This window comes from Coptis chinensis, chromosome 2 (assembly GCF_015680905.1).
Source record: "Coptis chinensis isolate HL-2020 chromosome 2, ASM1568090v1, whole genome shotgun sequence".
Lineage (NCBI taxonomy): Eukaryota > Viridiplantae > Streptophyta > Magnoliopsida > Ranunculales > Ranunculaceae > Coptis > Coptis chinensis.
Window position 1 is genome coordinate 669,136 of NC_141457.1, and position 20,827 is coordinate 689,962.

At 36.6% G+C, this 20,827-nt stretch overlaps 2 long non-coding RNA genes across 2 annotated transcripts; one reads left to right on the forward strand and one right to left on the reverse strand.

Annotated features, from left to right (window-relative positions):
* Window positions 1–9,787: 9,787 nt before the first annotated feature.
* LOC147514261 (uncharacterized) lies at window positions 9,788–10,994 on the forward strand. Its single transcript, XR_015213175.1, has 2 exons — window positions 9,788–10,514; window positions 10,623–10,994. It is a non-coding gene; the product is annotated as an uncharacterized LOC147514261 (long non-coding RNA).
* Window positions 10,995–11,320: 326 nt separating this feature from the next.
* LOC147514262 (uncharacterized) lies at window positions 11,321–13,888 on the reverse strand. The gene is made up of 2 exons (XR_015207449.1): window positions 13,076–13,888; window positions 11,321–11,822 (listed from the first exon to the last, which is right to left on the reverse strand). It is a non-coding gene; the product is annotated as an uncharacterized LOC147514262 (long non-coding RNA).
* Between the last annotated feature and the right edge of the window lie 6,939 nt (window positions 13,889–20,827).

Consider the following 20,827-nt stretch of genomic DNA (forward strand, 5'->3'; position numbering starts at 1 on the left):
TAACGAGATACGATAATTAAACTATGAAATGCTAAATTGAATCTATGATAGGGAATTAGGGGGGATTGATTCCACCTTAACTCGACTTAATTTACTAACGAAGAATCGTCGTAATCCAAATTGAACTGCTTTCGCATAACAAATGGTTCATCCTAATCCCTAGTTGTTCATGGTAATCTCTACCAACTAACATCTAGCATATGAAACAATCAAACCCATTCTCATGGTGAACTAATCGTTTTCTAGAATGGAATGGAAAATCACGACTACTCTACGCTAACACAAATCAAGCTTCATCAAGGCTTCTTCAACCCCCTCTAATGGAGGTTTAGCCTAGAATCATTATGCTATCATTTCTATATGCATTTAAGCAAGACATGGTATAAAGATTCTAACTTTGCTTATTTTAATTCAAATGGAAATCTAATCATGCAAGAATTAATTGAAACTAGTAATGACAAATAACTAAATCTATGAATTGAAACTAAATAATTAATGGAAAATGAAACTAAATTATGAAGAACTAATTAACTTTATTGATCTAATGAATAGCAATAACAATAATTTAATAACTAAATTAAAACAAGATAATAAAACTAATTAATTAATGGATTCTCAAAACTAGATCTAGACTATTCTCTAATGGCTACTTGCTACCTAAACTATGGATGCTTAAGAGTTAAGTCTTGTTTCTTCAAATGGAGGAGACCAGATCCACATTTTCGTGCATGGGCTAAGGAGCCATGTTTTGGGCCGGAAAATCGAGCCCAAAACCCGATTTCTTCAGTCCACCAAGGCCTTTCCAGCTAGATTTGACTTCAACAGACTTTTCATCCACTTCTGCTCCTCTGATTGGGTCAAGGCTTGAACCATTAGAAAGCTCTTTCCGAGTCGGTCGTTTTGACATAATGTAGGCCCAATTACGAGGTCTGAGTCCAAAGATTCGGTCTTCGAAAGTTCTGCTGACTTTTGTGCACTGTTTCTGCCCGCGTTGACTTTGACTTTTCAGTTTTGGCCAGGCTTTAAAAAGGCTTTTTCTCCTTGAATCTTGGCCTTTAATCACAGAACTTCTTAGCAACCAACCCTTGCTCCTTTACCTCGCCAAAGTGACACATTTCTGCACATAATTGACTTCAATGCCTGAAATACATAAAAGCACGTAATCAGCATTAACTCTTATTTATTACTCGCATAATTGGTCTAAAAGTATTATTGTTAAGGGGTTAAAACTACAGTTTTGGGCTCTTATCACTAAGCGGTAATGAAATCAATAATATCAATTATCTATCAAGCTCAACACTAAGTAGCATAGAATCTATATCACAGACTCATCATTAAAATTCATTTTTCTCATGCTACTGATATAGAAACAAAAATATTTTTGTTTTTGAAAACTAATTTTCGAAATTCATTTCTCAAGTACACCCTCTCCTTACTTATGCATGCATTGACCTCAATGTATAAAGAAGTAAATGAAATGGATGGGAAAAAAGTAGGATATTACCATTGATGCCGAATATCAATAATTTGATCTTTCTGTCATATAAAGGTTAAGCTCACAAAATAGAGAAAATCAAATACAATTAGTTCAAATCAAAATTAATCCTCATAATTATCATTAGTCCTCATAATCATGTATATATATATATATTTTTTTTTGGTCTTTTTACATCAAATCCCTAAGATGTAATGTGAGTCTTTTAATGTCAGATTCTCAAGACTTTTGAATCCTTTATAGTCAGATCCTCAAGACTAGTATTCCCACCTGATAAGCACCCAAAACTGTAATATTAGACTCCATAGAGACATAGCAATTTGGTTAATTATGTGTTTAATAATCCGGAAATAATCACATTTTCGTGCTTTTGCAGGTTGGAGCAACTAACGTAAAAATGATGATAAAGCCAGCATTTAAGCACAGAATAGGGCGTATACATAAGCTTTCCGATTAAGCCCATGTGAAGCCTAACAAATCCGGACTAAAGCCCAAAGACTCAAACAATACAGAATCAAGTCATAAACGGGATTACGTGCACAAAAACATCAAACTTCCGAAGCTCATATCTCTTGAACTAGGACTATGAATACGACAAGTGAGCTGCTCAGACGATCAGTGCGATGAACTCTACACAAAGGCGGGAAGTTGTAAAAATGCCAAAAGACCAGACCGCCACTGGACACAGCATGTTGATCCACTATATGGGCCCACAAGATTTGATGAGTCATCATACAAGTCAAGACAAAAGGAGCAAATAATCGAAACAAAGTGGACACCTAGCATGCAATTAATGAAGTTAGATAAGATTAGGTGATAATAGTGTAAACCATGAAAGGTGTCACTTTGCCTTGTTTTGTGGATAAGATGGAAATTAATAGAAATTGGTGTTTCAAGTGGGAGAAGAGAGAAAGCTCTCTTATGTATAAAGGGGGTTGTTTTTGGAGCATTAACTCCCTTTTACATCTTTAGTTTTTGAAATAAACTTCATCTTTTCCTTAGGTAAATTAGGTGTTAGTCTTCCTTTCTTCTTTCTCTCTCTCATTAACATATATAACTTGTAGTATTTTAAATAATCCAAGGATCATGAGCTAAAACCCTCCAAGGTGGAGGGTTAATGAAGCTCATGTGAGGATTCATATAAATTTCTTAGAAGTATGATTCACTGCCTAGACTTAAGGACACATGTAACACACTACCCCAAAATGGTAGTGTCCGACCAAACTTGAAGCTTGGAAGTGAAGAAAGACTTGCGTGTGCCTCCCTTTCTATGCCTGGGCTAGCCGCGCGCACGGGTTTTATTGAAGTTATTGATTCCATATTTGACAGGAATATGTTTTATGAGTCCAGGAGTTGAGATGGATTTCAGAGATGAAATTCCAGTTCAACTCCTTATGCTAGGGAAATGGACTTAGAGATGAGTTCATCTCGCTAGGGATTGACGCTCAAGCCGGTTTGGGTTTGATAATGAACCCAAAATAGCTTAGAGATGGTAGTAATCCAATTTTAAGAGAAGTTAATAAGACCTTGCATGAGTAGAATGATCCTCCACCCGTTCTTTCTCTTTGAATATCTTATGTAAATCTTAGTTTTCTTTCGTTTTTGAATGCTTGTTTCGCATTTTAAGCGTCCGTTAGGATTTAAACAACAAAACTAAACTTTGTTAGTAATCCAATATGAAACTTACTCACTAGTTTCCTGACTTGGAGCATAAGAAAGTTGTATGTTGTAAAGACTCAAATTCTCGTTAAGGGTATTTTCATAAATTACATAGCAAACCTAGGGACATTTATATAATTGGTCGGTCGGGTTTACATTTCAAATGTACATAAATTAATGAAACTTAACTCCGACTCATAATCCACGTTAGGTAAGCAACTCATATACGAAAATTTGACAAAAATTTCGGTTAGCGGCTTTTTGCGTTTCAAGTTCGCACGCACGAAGTTAACGGCTTTACACGCATGAGTGGGGTTATCGTTATAGCCTCTTGCGGTGGGATAGAATGTAGGAGATTAAATTAAAATTTGGATGGGTGAAAAAAAATAATCACGACGCTAAGTTAAATTAGTTAGTGGTTAGAAGTCTAATTATGCTTTAAGCCTAATTTGGGCATATTGGGCTTGGGCCTAATTAGCTAAACATGTGAAAAAAAAAAAAAAAAAAAAAAATTATTGCACCCAAGTTCTTCTTCTTCTTCATTTTGCCCACTACTGAAAACCTAGGAGAGAGAAAACCAATTCGCTCAATTCCCATCGATTAAAACCAATAATTCTTCGCACCCAATCTTTAGAAACCGTGAATCCAAGTGTGAAGATTCAAAAAAAATTTGGAATTTCGTCGTATCACAGCGAAAGGTGAGTTTAATTTTGTTTCAAATAATTATTTAGACTCGATTTAGATAGCTTGGGATTGTATTGATGGAATTAATTGAATTAGGGTGATGTACTTCGACAGTAGCTCGTTTGGAGAAGATAGAGTGGATCGAAATTATGGAGCAGAGGGCTAAGGAGCTATTCTACTGATTTGGTAAGGATTACTGTATATTCAATCTATTTTAGAGAATTTATGTTAGTTCTAGGCTTTGTTAAGATCATGTTGAATTATGATTAAGGAGAGAGAACACACACTTGATTTTGATTAACAGATTAAGGTGAAGTGAAGAGTGGAATTTGGTTGTAGTTAGAGTTGGGGAAAATCGTAATCGTTAGTGGAATTGATAGATATGAGTAGTGTGGGCATAAAGGCCTGTAGAGACCTGTCAAAGTAACAGTGCTAGAAATGGCCTGTAGCGCTGTTGACAGTAGTTAGAGGAAAACATCTACTGAGACCAAATTCGTAACGTTGAGATTCTTCTCGGCTTAAGTTAGATAAGAGTTCTCGTCAGTTATAAATTCTAATGACCTACGTGTATATATGATGTTATAGGAGTAAATACGAGTGAATTCGGTTAAATGGGCTCGATTCGGTTAAGTGGGCTTGAGGAGAACGGAGCTTGCTAAGGTAGGAACCTACATACCAATATATAGCATGTTTATTTTCATGCATGATTTGATTTGTTTAAATTGGTAAGAGATAGTTTGCCTATCAACCATGCATGTATATATGGTATTCATGTTTTGCATTTGTATTTTTCCGCGATATAAACTAAATATACGGATAGCTTTTGTATGAAAAATGAGTTTGCGAAATCTGGGTAGCGGGGGATTAATTTCTTGTGTTAAAAGAGCAAAAACTGGTTTTGGGAAGGGCTCTCGTCTCTTGTCTCAGTAAGGAGACAGAGAGATGGATTTTGTAATGTGGGTAAGAATTACCCGGTTGTTTGTAAATATGGGTGAGGTTCTGGATTGTTCCATGGATATAATTTGTTGTTATTTATGATGATTCGCCGTTTGGGAATCATCGGTTGTCATTTACTATGACTGGCCCGTTTGGGAGTCATAGGTTGCATTTACTCGATTGTTGGAAATCCAGGAACTCACACATACAGAACCAGCAGTATTAAAGGAAAAACTAAATATGTAACTATAGTATTTAAAAATAATCGGTAATACGAGTATATATATTACTATGCTTATCACGAGGGGATTTGGAAAAGAATTGGTGAATTCCTATAAAGAAGGAATTGTTGTCGCATTTCCGGAGACGGCAGTTCGCTCTAGGATTCCAACTGTGGTGTACACCTTTCGAGGTGGTGGGTCATCTTGAAAGGGATGCATCACAGGATGTAGTCTGGGAATTCCATTTCTACTTTTCTAGATAATCATGCTTGTACGTGTCACGTTGTATGGTGTTTAGCTTGTGTGAGGTTACATGTTACCTCGATGAGGTTTAGACACGAGGAGTGAGAGTTTAGTCCACTCCTGGATGTGTGTCGAGGATCTGGCGGTCTGCGATCGTCGAGCGGTTGACCACCGTAAGTTAGGTGGATTTGCCTATATGGGGGGTCGTGGTCACGGGGCCCACCTGAGCCCTAAAAGCTTTGGGGATTTTGTGTGTATGAACACAACAACGGCATTTCAGCTCCCTGCCGGTAAAATCAAGAAAACAACGGTGCATAGTTCACACTGGAAAATACTGAACCGAGATATGCCTCGCGGATCGGGCCGAGTAATTACCGCACCTCACCATTCTAATAGGATCACGCCACAATAGTTGTATGATGATTGTGAAAACTATATTTTGAATATTAACGAAGCATGTCAAAATGATTTCTACTAGTTAATGATGTATTATATAGTCACGATATTTGGATATTATTATGGAAACCCTGCATGTTTTAAATATTTTCTATAAGTAGACTATTTATTGGTTATGTGCGTTTCTACTGGGCATAATTGTTTTGCTCATCCTACATTAACATTTCAGCCGAGCCCATTGCGGAGGAGACTTTCCCTACCACTGGGGATGATGGTTATGGAGATTTGGGGGGGTTTCCCTTATGCTTGACGAGGGACAGAGTCGAGTGATTTTGGTTGTATAGAGAGAGACTAGTTTCTTTTGTTGTATATATAGAGAGCTAGGTCATTTTGATGTAATAATCGATGTATTTGGCAACGGTTCTCCTTGTTTTGTAGATATACAGTCATATCCCTGTAGTATCTAAAGTTAAGAGTAGTAATATATATATGGTTGTTAGATATATATATGGTTGTAAGGATGAATTATGCGATGTCCAGGTGTTATGACAGGTTTTTGTATACGAAATGTCGATTAAACAAAGGAAACTCCGCCGAAATTTCATTAGAATCAGGATAGTGACTGCCTTGAGATTCATCTTCGTGTCCTCGGAATGTGTGTTAGGTCTCGGGGCGTGACATATGCTGTCCTAGAATTTAGGTTGGTTCGAATCTCTACTCAACTAAACGCACGAAGACACTTGAGTAGGAACTTGTATTTACACCAAACGGAGAATAGAAACTCAATCTAAAGACCGCAAAGTGTAAGGATCAAATGGCGTCGCTGCAATCCTAAAAACCAAAGGACCTTCCATTATAAGCTGGAATTGCTCCACAAGGAAAACCCCTAATCTCCAATCTCCTACCTTTCCTTTATTTCATTTTGTTGCGTTTTTTTTTTTCTACTTTTTTTTTTTTTTTTTTTTTTTTTTTTTTAATTTTCCCGCGTTTTACTTTTGATCCGTGCGCATACTAATTTTTGGTTGCATGTACAGGTTCCAAATGCTAGGACCTGAAAACTAGTATACAACAAAAACTAAGCTTATTGTGAAAGATTTAGCCTGCTGTGCACGTTTCTTTTCTTTGGTGGACTTGCGGGACGCTTACAGGTTCCAAATTTTAATAGACTATTGTATGATTCACATGTATTATCTAATATGTCGTAGGTAATGGACTATTATTTACGTATTAGGTTAGAAATATGTATGAATCATGTGAATACACCTGTTAATATATATATATATATATATATATATATATATATATATACACGTTGAGTGATTATGAATTGCATCTTAATGTATATATACATATCGGTGATATTGTTTTGCATGGTTTATATATATATTTGCTCTAGTCAGGACCAGTCCGCAGAAAATAAAATCAGGACCTAAAAACAACACGTGACTTCTCTTTTCTCTCTCTTATTTTTTTTTTCTCTCTCCTATTCTTTCTTTCCACTAAAAAATTGCCCTAAACAAATTCACGCAACTTTTTTTTCTCTCTCCTCTCTCTCCACTTTTCCCCCTTGGCCCACACAAACTCTCCACTTTTACTACTTTTCTCACGCCCTCTATCTCTCTCTCTCTCTCTCTTGTGTTTTGCTGCCACACTTTCTCTCTCACCTCAATGTCTCATTCCCTCTCTTTGAAGCTTTGCAACTCAATCACTCTTTCTGTACCTCTGCTTTCCAATGGAGTAAACTTTTAATTTTTTGGGGTTCGTGGTTGGTTAAAGAGATTTGTGCAGAAGAAGACACTTCCTGATTTTGCAGGCAAACACACTCAATTTGTCTATAACAGTGTCGGGGAGCTTGAAGGAGAGGTGGCTGATCCTGAAACTATAGTATAGACCATTACTCATGTTAAAGTGGCTTCAGAAATGGGTGGAACAACCATTGTAATGTTCATCTGGTGGGGGAGTGAAGTATGGTGGTCCAATGGATGTTGCTAAGATCCGAAGGTGATTTGAGAGGCATCTTCAAAGGCATACCTTTGCACGCGAAGTTCCTGGAAATGTTGCAATGTTTGGTGTCAAGCAATTAATCGCAGGTGGACATGACGCTTCAGGGTTAAGGAGGCAGTTCATGATTGTTGCTGGAGATTTGGCTGGAGCCTTATTTTGGCTTATGGTATACCCCACTGATTTTGTCAAGAATGTGATTCAAGTGGATAATTACAAGAATCCTAAATTCTCTGGTTCCCTCGATGCTTTTAAAAGGATTTTAGCTACAGAGGGAGTAAAAGGTTTATACAATAAGGATTCGGTCCGCCAGAAACGTCCCAGCAAATGTAGCCTGCTTTCTGGCCTACGAGGTCACAAGATCAAGCTGCTTGGGATGATAGACTAATACTCCCTTTACTTTTTTGTCATTACTGGCCAACGAATTTGGTTAAGATTACAAGCCTTTTTTCTTCTGTTATTTGCTCATAAGCTCTTTGTGCTCTTCCATTTAGATTGTTAAAGTTGTGAACATTTTGTTTCCAAAATAAAATGCAAAAGTAATATTTGGACAGAATATTCATCTTCCGCTTCAGTTGTTCATTCCTGACAAATAAGCTTCTCTATGTTATGATCTATGACTATTTTATATCTTGTTACGTTATTGTTTTGTTGCATCACAAGTTATAAAACAATTTCTTCTGTTCTTTGTATGATATGTATTTTCTCTATACCCAATCCAACATCCTGATCCTATGATCAACATTCCAACATGCCTCATCACTAATTAAAAAATCACACCTAAAGTCCTAAAGTAAATTTGTTCAAATAAAAAAGCAAAAACATGGTCAATAATATCCGATAAATCCATTACTCTATTTGAAAAAGCTTGATAGGATTTCAAAAATAAAATCATAGAAAATTGAGAGAGAGTGGGTTGATGAGACTGAGAGAGAAATGGAGAACAGAGTGATTTTAGAGAAAAGAAAGGTGAGAGAGAGTGTGGAGAGAGAGCGTGAATAATTGTTTAAAGTCAAATAAAAAGAGAGAGAAAGGGTGGGGTCGGGTAGATAGAAAAATAGAGAGAAATGAGAGAAAAAAATCACGTGATTTGTTTAGGTCCGGAGCTTTTTTTGTCCGGGAAGTCCTGACTAGAGCAAAACTCTCTCTCTCTCTCTCTCTCTCTCTCTCTCTCTCTCTCTCTCTCTCTCTCTCTCTCTCTCTCTCTCTCTCTCTCTCTCTCTCTCTCTCTCTCTCTCTCTCTCTCTCTCTATATATAGGGTCTAATATTGCCACTCTTATCTGACACTTCTCCTCAGCCGTCTGATCCCACCTCAAGATCTGATGATTTAATTCACTCAAAAACTCTGAAATTTCAAAATTTCATAATATTTCAAAATCGAAAAAACGAAATAAGAGAAAAACGCGAAATTGGAGAAGAACTCTCTCTCTGTCTTCTTCTTCTCCACTCCAGCAACCAAGCCATTTCGTAGGTAGACAGCCAAAAAAATAGCCAAATTTGAGCCGTTGGATCACAAAAAAATCGAACGCCCATATCCTAAACACCGAAAAATCAAATTACGAAGGGTTTCCTATTCCTCTCTCCAATCTCTCATGGGTTCCTCTTCTCATCGATTGCTGTCTACGAAATCTCTCATGGGTTCTCTTCTCATCAATTGCTCTCTCCAAGCAAGACATAAACTCTGGATTTGAATTTGTTCCAGAATTATCGTTGAATTGTTTTTGATGTCGATGAAAATTCTTTTGTACCATCCTATGAAAAAGGCTCTTTCCCGCAAGTAAGCAGACTTACTCAGTAGAACTATGATGTCTCCAATGGTATCCGCGTCTCACTGTATAGATTTCTAGATATATATTTGGATGTTATGATTTGAGGAAGTTGGTATCTGCTCTATTTTATTGTATTTTATTTTGGGTTTCCTAGAATCGATATATTATTTAGCATTCTTTGTTGAGCTGTCTGAATGCCCTGATTGCTCTTCTGCATGTAGGGTTCAGAAGGATGTGGAGTAATTATGCTTGCAGAACCCTTTAACCCTTGAAAAGGGGGTTACGAAAGAGCAAGTCAATCCTATTATTGAGAAGCTTAAGGAGTTGGGAGCTACAGCTGTGTTAGAATAAAGTGGTGGCTTTTTGTTTCTCTAATAAAAATGGTATGTCTAACAGAAGTTCCATAATGTGTTTGTTCTTGACCTGATGAAGATCATAACTGAATTAGTGTAGACCGGTATTCATTATCCTTATCTATTGGAAGAAAGTTAGGATTCGAGGTTAAGATATTCAAATCGTGACCCTAGTTCTATGGTTTGCGCAAGTATAGGTTACATTAGATCGCAGCTCAGAGTGAAGGATATCTTTACTGCCTCCAATGTGACCACTCTCTTCAGTTCCATAGAGGCTATCACCTCAGCATTCTAGCTAATTACTAAAGCTTAGTTAGTACAAGTTGGGTGGTAGTGAAGGGAAGAACTAGAAACAGTATAGCCAAATTACACCCTGCTGTCAATAGATAGAGGTTTTACAGTTGTTCACGAATTCCAGACGTGTCTTGGGAAAAACGAAAAGGGAAGGGCAGCGTTGAATAGCTATTCCAATGAGTCAAATTGTTGTTATATTTATGTTGGTTAAGAGACATCATACTGCTTAAGAAAACGAGGGAGCATGCTGTCCTTATCCTTCAATATGACTTTGTCATACATTTTTTATTGGTTTCAGTCTTTGTCTTGAAACATTCTTAAAGCGGCTTCAGATGATTATAATCCTTGTTCTCATATTTTAATGAACTTATTTTACCTTTGTTCTTATTTGGTTTATGAAGTAATTGCCCTAAAGCTGTCATAACTAGACGAAGAATATTTTTGGGCATTCCATTTATAAATGTCAGTTGTAGGGCCCAAAAACACATTGAGAATGTGCATTAATCTCTGAATTTATTTGTCCAATTTACAATTTTCCTATACCATTCTGACAATAAGCTGATTTTGCAGGCTTCACTATTTAGGAGTTTTAATGGGGAAGGCCAAGGGTGGTTCAATATTCATCAGGCTTGTCTCTGTGGCAGGGACGGGATTTTTTTTATGTGAAGCGTAAGAATCCACGGAAGATGACAGAGAAGCTTGAGTTTCGAAAGTATGACCGGGTGAATCGTCAAGTGTTGTTTACTGAGGCAAAGATGAAGTAAGGAGTTATGTTTTGTCTCTGGGAGAATGATATAGAACTCCACATAACTTAAACACTCGTCCCTTCCCTGATGTTTTTGAGATTTCTTAATTGTTTGGATCTAGTTGTTATTCAACTTTTTATGTAAAACTCTTTTACCTTTCTAGGAAGAAAATGAGTACTGCTCTATTTCTGTGTTACCTGTTTAGACTCTCCTATATAGCATGCATAAAATTTCCATTCTGCACCTATTTGATGCCATATCACTGCCAAACTTAAATCTCCCAGAAGTGTGCATTTGATTATGCCAGTGACGTATAAAAAAAGTCTATCAAAGGTCGAAGGGTGAAAAAAGTCTATGTGCTGGTGTGTGCGCTGGTATAAGTACCTATGTGTGGATCTTACCTAAGATTAGATGTGACTTGGTGGCATCATAGGGTTTAAAAAACAGAACTAAATTAGTTGGGAAACTACCAGAGATGCTCTTAGGAAAATACATCAATTCAAAATGCTTACACAATATAAATTGACACAAAAAGATAAAACGATTCATGTTTTGAAAGATATTTGCATCTAAGATGCAAGGTTTGATAACACAATTTTTACGAGTATAATTACACCACACAACGATCATCATGAAACATTTGTTTTGAATAACCAAAAACCAACTGATCACTGCTATGCATACATCACAGCCAATAATTGACTTGTAACAGAATCTCCACTCCAGTTAGAGCATGCATGTACCATGTCAGAAAGGATTTTTTGCACATAACTAAGGCAGAGGACCATGGCACGACCATTCAAGTCAAGAAGCATTAGCCACTGAATCTATTAGTAGCTGGTAACCTTTTGGTACTGATGTTCCTGTTTGTACACACTCTGCTAATGCAGGAATGTCAGCATTGGGGTCTAAGAACCTTGACAGCAGTAGTAGCAAGTAAAAATCTGAAATTTTCTTCACAAATGGAAGGTTCTTTGCCTTGTCCAGGTGAGTCTTCAGTGCCCTCATCGTCACTGGTACGGTCCTGTTCTCAACAGGAAATGTTATTGAAAGTGGCCCATCGTCAAAAAAAAAAATTACATATGAAACTTTAAAATTAGTTAATATCCGAACAAGCAGGTACACTGCACCAGCTTTGTGCCTTAAACAATTAATGCGTAAGATAAACAATTAAAGCGTAAGAAAAACAAAAGAGCAGAATTCAACAGTTAGGTTTACAGGTCAATGTAACACTCAGCCTACAGAAGACAACTGGGTATGACCATTACATGGTAAGAGAACCTGACTCTAATGCATGTAGAGAAAACATACTAATGATGTGGATTATACGAACTGCATCACAGAACAAATTAAATCATCCTCTGTTCAATTCAAACTAGAACCATAAGGGTTTCCCGAACTGGGGTAAAAATATCCACAACATCCAATAGGAATATTTTGCGTGAAAATGTATTTACTTTTTGAGTGTGAAACCTAATCTATTTCTAGCAGACCATGTAAAAATGGTATTGTCCATCAATCACACAAGTTGCAGTAGTCTTCTTTTTTTCCAACTTACATTGACACAGGTAACGCGTGTCGGTGTCCGACACAGGTACAGGTACAGGTACATAGTGTCAGACACGGCGACGTATATGACATAGGACACAACAACGTATCTATTTAAAAAGAAAACAATTACTATTAATTAAATACACAACTAATTCTTGGTTCAAAACCTTACACAGTGCCTCCTTGCATATCATGGAGTTGTAACTATGTCAATAGATTTTGCTCTTAGTATTTTAGGTTTTAAGAGAAGCGCTAGCCTGAAATCGTATGCATAACGTGTATGTGTTAATCTCAACCCGGTGAAGAGCCCATCCCCGAGGGTTGAAATTGAGAATCTTATTTACGGTTCTAATCCTATTCTAATCATTTATCCTAAAGACCTTGAGGGTGGAGGGGGTACAAATACATGATGCCCTTCTTTTCCTATATGGTAGAGTATGCGATAGCGACGGACCAAACACATGAACCGTAAATTGGTGAAGTTTACAATATGAAATGTACTAGAATCAATCAAAAAGTTATTATGTTACTAACTTTTACATTGATTTCTACATCTACATAAATATAATCACTATAAACCCCAGTAATGGTGTGTCAATTACCCTAAAATAAACTTTTATTTCAAAATTAAATCTAACAAAATAAAAAAGCAATTGTTTTTAACAGATATTATATAACATGATAAGTGAAAAACATTAAAACAACGAACATAAAGTAATAGCGAACCTGATGATCCACTATCTTAACAACAACCAAGAAAAAATCATTATCAACTTCCTTAACATCCTCAGGCCCAATAACAACCTCCTTCTTCATCCTCGATAGCTTTAGATCAAACCCTTCCCCAACATCAGTCTCAAACCACCCTTCTTTAAACAACCTAACACACATCACTCAACTGAAACGCTTCAAAATGCACATCATTACCACCATCTCCATTCACTTCCATCTTAACTATAGCGGTAACCCATTCCTTCAACCCACTCTCTCCATGCAACTCCACGATGGTACAAAAGAATTTTCATCGACATCAAAAACAATTCAACGATAATTCTGGAACAAATTCAAATCCAGAGTTTATGTCTTGCTTGGAGAGAGCAATTGATGAGAAGAGAACCCATGAGAGATTTCGTAGACAGCAATCGATGAGAAGAGGAACCCATGAGAGATTGGAGAGAGGAATAGGAAACCCTTCGTAATTTGATTTTTCGGTGTTTAGGATATGGGCGTTCGATTTTTTTGTGATCCAACGGCTCAAATTTGGCTATTTTTTTGGCTGTCTACCTACGAAATGGCTTGGTTGCTGGAGTGGAGAAGAAGAAGACAGAGAGAGAGTTCTTCTCCAATTTCGCGTTTTTCTCTTATTTCGTTTTTTCGATTTTGAAATATTATGAAATTTTGAAATTTCAGAGTTTTTGAGTGAATTAAATCATCAGATCTTGAGGTGGGATCAGACGGCTGAGGAGAAGTGTCAGATAAGAGTGGCAATATTAGAGTGGCACTCTAGACAAACCGATATATATATATATATATATATATATATATATATATATCGCATGTTTAGCATATATATTACCTTATGAGTGCTTATTTTGCATGTTGGCATATATAACTTATGAGTTATACATAGTAATTAGGGTTTGGTATTTTCGCCATAACTTTGTCTATGGTTGTCTGAATCACGCGTGTGACCTCAATTCAGAAAGATCTCGACGGCACGCACGCTATCACCACTGAGCTAGCTCTGTGGTGGTCATTTTCGAGGTCAAAATCCACTGTTTTCCCTTCCAAATTCATCATTTTAGAAAATTGTCTTGTTTAATAAGTTGATTTTGTCATGAAAGAGGAGAACATTCCAACGAGGGTTAAAATCTCGAGTTGGGTAAGTTGTTTAAACCCTTGGGGTGAAGAAGTCTTTCTCTATATGACATTCGCAATCTCACTAAGTATTGATGAAATGAATTTATTATGCAAAACACAGTAGTATAAATTAAGCTGTTAGCATAGATATCATTATGATAATATATATTTGCCTCTTAGCCTACATATACATATTATTGATGTGTATTTTTTTGCATATCGTAGGGGTGGGAATTTGGCCCTAACCCAACCCCCCTCGACCGACCGACCCTAAGCCCTATAAAGCCCCTCACAGAGTTTTAGGTCGGCGGTACGGCCGCCCTAATGCCTTTCTAGGTGCTAGGGCTAAGATTCTAAAACATAGACCCGACCCTAATTCATTTTTCATTAGCCCCGGACTTCTAACCAAGCCCTAACCGCCTGTTTCACACTTTTACTATAAATACACATACCATAATTGTCAAACTCTTTTGTTAAATATTTTCAATTAAAATAACATGTCTTTTTGTAATTTATCACTTACACTAGGGTACTTCCAATAACTTGTCTTATATAACAAAAACTTCTCAACTTAATGTACCATGAAGAACAATGAGCACTAGCCTAATAAAAATAAGACTTTATTCCTTTGATCATCAAGTCAAAGTCCATAACTTATTATTCTCAATTTCTTTTCTCACTTATTTCTTATAAATTATATTTTTATTCACATCCAAGCCAAGTCTAAAACTAAAGATTTCCTTCCAAACCATTAAAGTAAAATACAGAGCAGACATTTGTAACATAGAAACCAAAAAACAACCTTTGTCAGAAAAATGACATTTGTAATCTCAAACCTTTCTCCATCACTTGTTCAAAAGCCAATATTTTCATTTCCATATACAAAGCTTGAATCACTTTTAAATTAGAAGAAAGGTAATATTATATTTGTTTGAATCTATTATAGAATTAATTTATGATATTACAAATAGTTTAACAACTTCCATGACCCTTAACCAAAACTATTATGTTTCTTCTTTATATCTATTACTTCTTCCTTTAAAATGATAATATAATTATTTGTCTATGTATTTCAATTTAAAATGTAATTTTAGTGAGGTTTGAGTACAAGGAAGAACAAATTCGAACTCTCGATGTACTTCAGTTCATTAGATTGTGGATGTGCATTTAAAATTTTGGACTTATACAGATTATTACTAGATTGGTTGGACTTTGAGTTTGTAGATTATTGTACATTTTTGTAATATAAATGAGTTTTAAAACTGATGTAGTAAAAAAAAAGAAAATATATAGGCCCGGCCCTAAAGCTTTTAAAGAGGGCTTAGGGTAGGGTAAGGGCTTGAGGTTTAGACTTGTGACCCGGCCCGACCCGACCCTATATGTCGACTTTTAGCCAACCCGGCCCTAATATTTGAAGGGCTTTAAATGTTTAGGGCCGGGCTAGCCCGACCCGGCCCATTGCCCACCCCTAGCATATCGAAGTAATTATTGATGATATAACTTTGCCTATTAGTATTTTTATACGTATGAGTAGAGTATCTTCACATATTACTGTATCTAGTAATGTATGAGTAGGTTGTATTTGCATGATTGTACTTCAATTTTATACGTATGAGTTGTATTTGCATGATTGCATGATTGTACTTTACCCCTTGCATAAATTTTAATTAACTAAAAAAAATTAAAAATTAAAAATTAAAAATTAAAAATTAAAAATAAAAAACGAAAAGAAAAAAAATCCCATAAATCTTAATCATATTCCAACGGTGTCTAGAAAACTTGAAAGATTGATGTTACTTAATTAGAACCGTGCTTGCACGGAAATCCTCCCTCATATATCTTTCTTGTGACCTGGCTGTTGGTTTATGTACACGTATTCCTAGCTTTACTACTAAGTTAACAGCAGCTTAGGCCTACGTTGTTCAATTCAAATACTTCCGAAAATAATAAAATTCAAGTAATAATAAGTTCCTTGTGTGCATAAGATCTAATTTTATGCTTGCATGAGATTAAGGTCTGGTAATAATAAAGAATTTTAACGTACTTATCGTAGGAGAAAATACGATAAACATTTGCATAAGTTTTTACCTCAAAATAGTGCATCATCTGTTAATAATAATAATCAAGATCCCTTGCCACCATTAACTTCATTCGTCATGGCTGGCGAAACTCCACCAGCAGAGAAGCCCCTTCCGGACTTCTATACTGCATTACAGAAATGACCTTCTTCCTTTATCAAACTCGAGGATATTACCGGCGATTTTCGAATCCTGCCTAACATTTTCGGATTGTTACCTGTTTATCATGGTTTAGATCATGAGAAACCGTACAATCACCTCCGTAGGATTCAGCAAGTAGCCACAACATTTCACCATCCCACCGTCTCTACCGAACAACTCATGCTTAAGTTGTTTCATTTCACTTTAGTTGATAAAGTGTTAGTTTGGCTAGCAGGCCAACCTCCACAATCCATAGATACATGGAATAAACTTGTGCAAGCTTTCATGCTACAATTTTATACTCAAAAGAAAACTACTTAAATGCTTCAGAAAATCTCATTCTTTCGTCAACATCCTCATGAATCCTTTACGGAAACATGAAGTTGATTTACTAATCTTCTTTTAGAATGTCCTCATCATCAGCTTGATACCGCTGTCCTTGTTCGTTCATTCCTTAATGGACTTTCTGATAATCAAAAAGAAACAATTGATATAATGAACGGCGGTTGCTTTATGGACAAAGGAGCGACTGAAGCATATAATTTTCTTGAAAAACAACAAAAAATAGGTACACATTGGGGTAACACTGATTTTTCTAAGTCATCTAAGGATACTGTTACAAAAGTTACATCTATTTTTGAGGTAAAATCTGATCCCAAATTAAAAATTCTGATAGAATCCCTCTCTAAAAAAGTAGTTGCCCTCACAGTTCAAGTTAACGATCAACTCCCAAAACAAGTCATGAGCGTTAAAACCTCCCCGTGTGTACTTTGTCTCAGTCCTGACCACCTTGATGCTTATTGTCCTTTGTTATACACCCCTGATAAGAGCCCAAAACTGTAGTTTTAACCCTGTAACAGTCATACTTTTAGACCAATTATGTGAGTAATAATTAAGAGTTAACACTGATTACGTGTTTTTATGCATTTCAGGCTTTAAAGTCCATTATGTGCAGAAATGTGCCACTTTAGCGAGATAAAGGAGCAAAGGTCGGTTACTAAGGAGTTCCGTGATTAAAGGACAAGATTCAAGAAGACAAAGCCTTTCTAAAGCCCGGCAAAAGCTGAAAAGTCGCGTGCGTAAACAAAGACACAAGTCGCCAGAACTTTTCGCGTCAGTATCTTTGGACTCGGACCTCGGAATGGGGCCTACCTTATGTCAAAACGACCGGCTCGGAAAGCGCTTTCCAATGGTCTAAGCCTTAATCCAATCAGAGGAGCAGAAGTGGACAAAAAGTCTGTTGAAGCCAACTACAGCTGAAGAGGCCTTTTTGGACTGAAAGAATTGGGTTTTGGGCCTGATTCTATGGCCCAAAACATGGCTCCAAGCCCATGCACGATTTTTGGATCTGAAAGTATAAAAACCAAGCTTAACTCTTTGTTAATGGTAGCTAGTTAGACCAAAAACTATAGATAATTCTAGATCTAGTTTTCAGTAGAGTAATTAAGTTTAAGTTCCATTTTCAATTCTTATTTTAGATTAAGTCTTTGAATCATTGTTCTTGATTGATTAGATAAATAAAATAGTTATTTTTGTCAATTTCAATTCTTGTCATTTACAATTGTTTAGATCTAATTTCCCTTATTACGTAGATAGCTAGACTTAGATTAGTTAGATTATTAATTTAGTATTTGAATCATTGTTTTATTATTCATTAGATTAATAAAATAGTGTTCTCCATAAATTAGTTTCATTTCCATTAATTGTTTAGTTTCAATTCGTAGATTCAAGTAATTGTCATTATTAGTTTAATTCAATTATTGCATTAGTAGTTTTGAATTGGGTTTAAACAAGCAAAGTTTCAATCTTTATATCATGTCTTGTTTGAATTCCATTGGGAATGATAAAGCGTGATGATTCTCGGCTAAACCTCCATTGAGGGGTTGAGAAGCCTTGATGAAAGCTTGATTCGATTATCGTAGAAGTCGTTGTAATTTCCTTTCCACTCTAACGATTAGTTCACCATGAGAATGGGTTTAATCGTTCACATACTAGTTATGAATTGGTAGAAATGCCATGTGTAATTAGGGATTAGGAGTAACCATATTTGTTCGAAGCGATTCATTGAGATTACGACGATTCGTGGTTAGTAGGATTAAGTCGAAGTTAAGGTGGAATCAATCCCCCTCTAACTCCTTATCATAGAATCAACGTAGCATTCCTATAGTTGTTCTAATAGTCGACTAGTTGCATCTTGTGGGTAGTTGCATCGTAGTCTAGTTGCCAATTCGTAAATCTCTCATTAGACTTTAGAGTTAAGATTACTTATACGTAGAGAACACAGCATGCGGAAGGACTAGGAGTGGAACGAATCATCTACTCCACTATATCTCATAGGATTGAGAGTAGAAATATTTGATAAAATATAGGCACATAAGATAGTTTTAGTTTACTTACGTTTTGAGTTTCAACGTTCATTTCGTAGGTAAACTATTCAATTTTATGTTTTATCAACCCCCTCTACCCAACCAGTAGAAGAGACATGTGCATTCAACATTCTTAATGCACCTTGGAGACAACATCCGAATTTTGCTTGGCACCCGAATACACAACAGATGGCTCCTCCAGGTCTCGCCAATCCACTTGTTGGACCACCAAACAACTTCATTCCATACCGCCAAGGAAATAATCAGCAGTACCAACAAAGTCAAAATCAATTTCAAAGTAATTCCAATGATAACTATCAAAACAATCACAGGCTTGTTCCAGCCAATCCCAGCCCCGGCTATAATCAACAACTTCTCAGAAATAATCGTGAACTAGTACCTGTTGCACAACTTGCGCCACTCATTACTGATAGGACAAGCGAGAATTTCTTTGCTTACATGAACCAACAATCTCAAATATTGACATCTATCTAACAATCACTTTAACAATTAGAGCAAGAAAAAAGTCAGAAAGGCGTGTTTCTTGGACAAGCAGTTCCAAACCCTAAGCCTACAAACACTGCCTTTGAACTCACCAATGCACCTGGTACAAGTACTCCAAACCAGGGTGAGGTGAACGCGATCACTACTCTTCGATCTGGCAAAACTGTAGACAATCTAATACCTATGCCAGATGAGCACCCAAAGGTATCAGAAGGTTCCAATGAATCTGTTTCCAATAATGAACCTACAATGGATACACCAAGTCCAACGAAGTCAACAACTCAAAAATTGGGAGACGAGCAAACGGATCCCTATGCCAAATTCCGCCCTAAGGCACCGTTTCCTGCCCGTTTGGCAAAGAATAAACCTGACGAAAATTTTGATGAAATTCGAGAAACTTTTAAGATTTTGACAATCAACTTACCTTTTCTTGATGCCCTCAAACTATTGCCAAAATATGCAAAGTTTCTGAAAGATATGTGCACCACAAAAAGGAGAACCAATGTTCCTCAACAAGCGTTCCTCACCGAACAGTTTCCATCCATCACCGAACACAATGGTATAGTCAAATACAAGGACCCTGGTAGATCAACAGTTCCATGCACTTTAGGTGACAAATATACGGCTACTGCACTACTAGACCTAGGAGCTAGTGTGAATTTACTTCCATATTACTTATTTAAACAACTAAGTCTTCATTAGCTTAAACCTACCACCATGACTTTGCAATTAGCAGATCGTTCCATTAAGTATCCAAAAGGCATTGTGGAAAATGTGATTGTCAAAGTCCAAGACTTTTACTATCCCGTCGATTTTGTCATTTTGGATACAAAATTTGCCTGTGATTCCATTCCTATCATCTTAGGACGTCCGTTCCTAGCAACTGCTAATGCTCTCATTAATTGTAGGGATGGCTCCATGACCATGTCCTTCGGAAATCTTTCTGTCGAGGTGAATGTATTCAAGTTTATGAAACAAATTCCAGAGGCTGACATTGAGTGTGAGGTTAACATGGTTGACAGCTTTGTGCAAGAGTATTTAACAAATTCTTTTCCTGACGATGAAGTACACCAATTTCTTTCCTTTGGCGGTTCTGAATTTGATGTCGATGATTATACTCAAGAAGTAAACGCGTTATTAGAGTCAATACCACTATTTGACCCTACTACCGTGTTGTCTAGTGACTTGGACTAACATCAATTTGTTTTCTCTATGGAAGAAGACTTCCCTCAAGAATCTTTAGTACCCACTCCTCCCACCCCTGACTTAAAGCCTCTTCCTTCGAATTTAAAATATGTACATCTTGATCCTGATGGTAGTCATCCAATTATCATATCATCATAATTGACTGACGATCAGGAATCTCGTTTAATTAATGTCATTAAACAACACCGTTCTGCTATTAGATGGTCTCTTGATGACATTAAGGGCATTGACCCTAGTGTGTGCACTCATCGCATACAACTTGAAGAAAATGCAAAGACGTCGCGTGAACCACAACGTCATCTAAACGGATGAAGTTTTAAGGT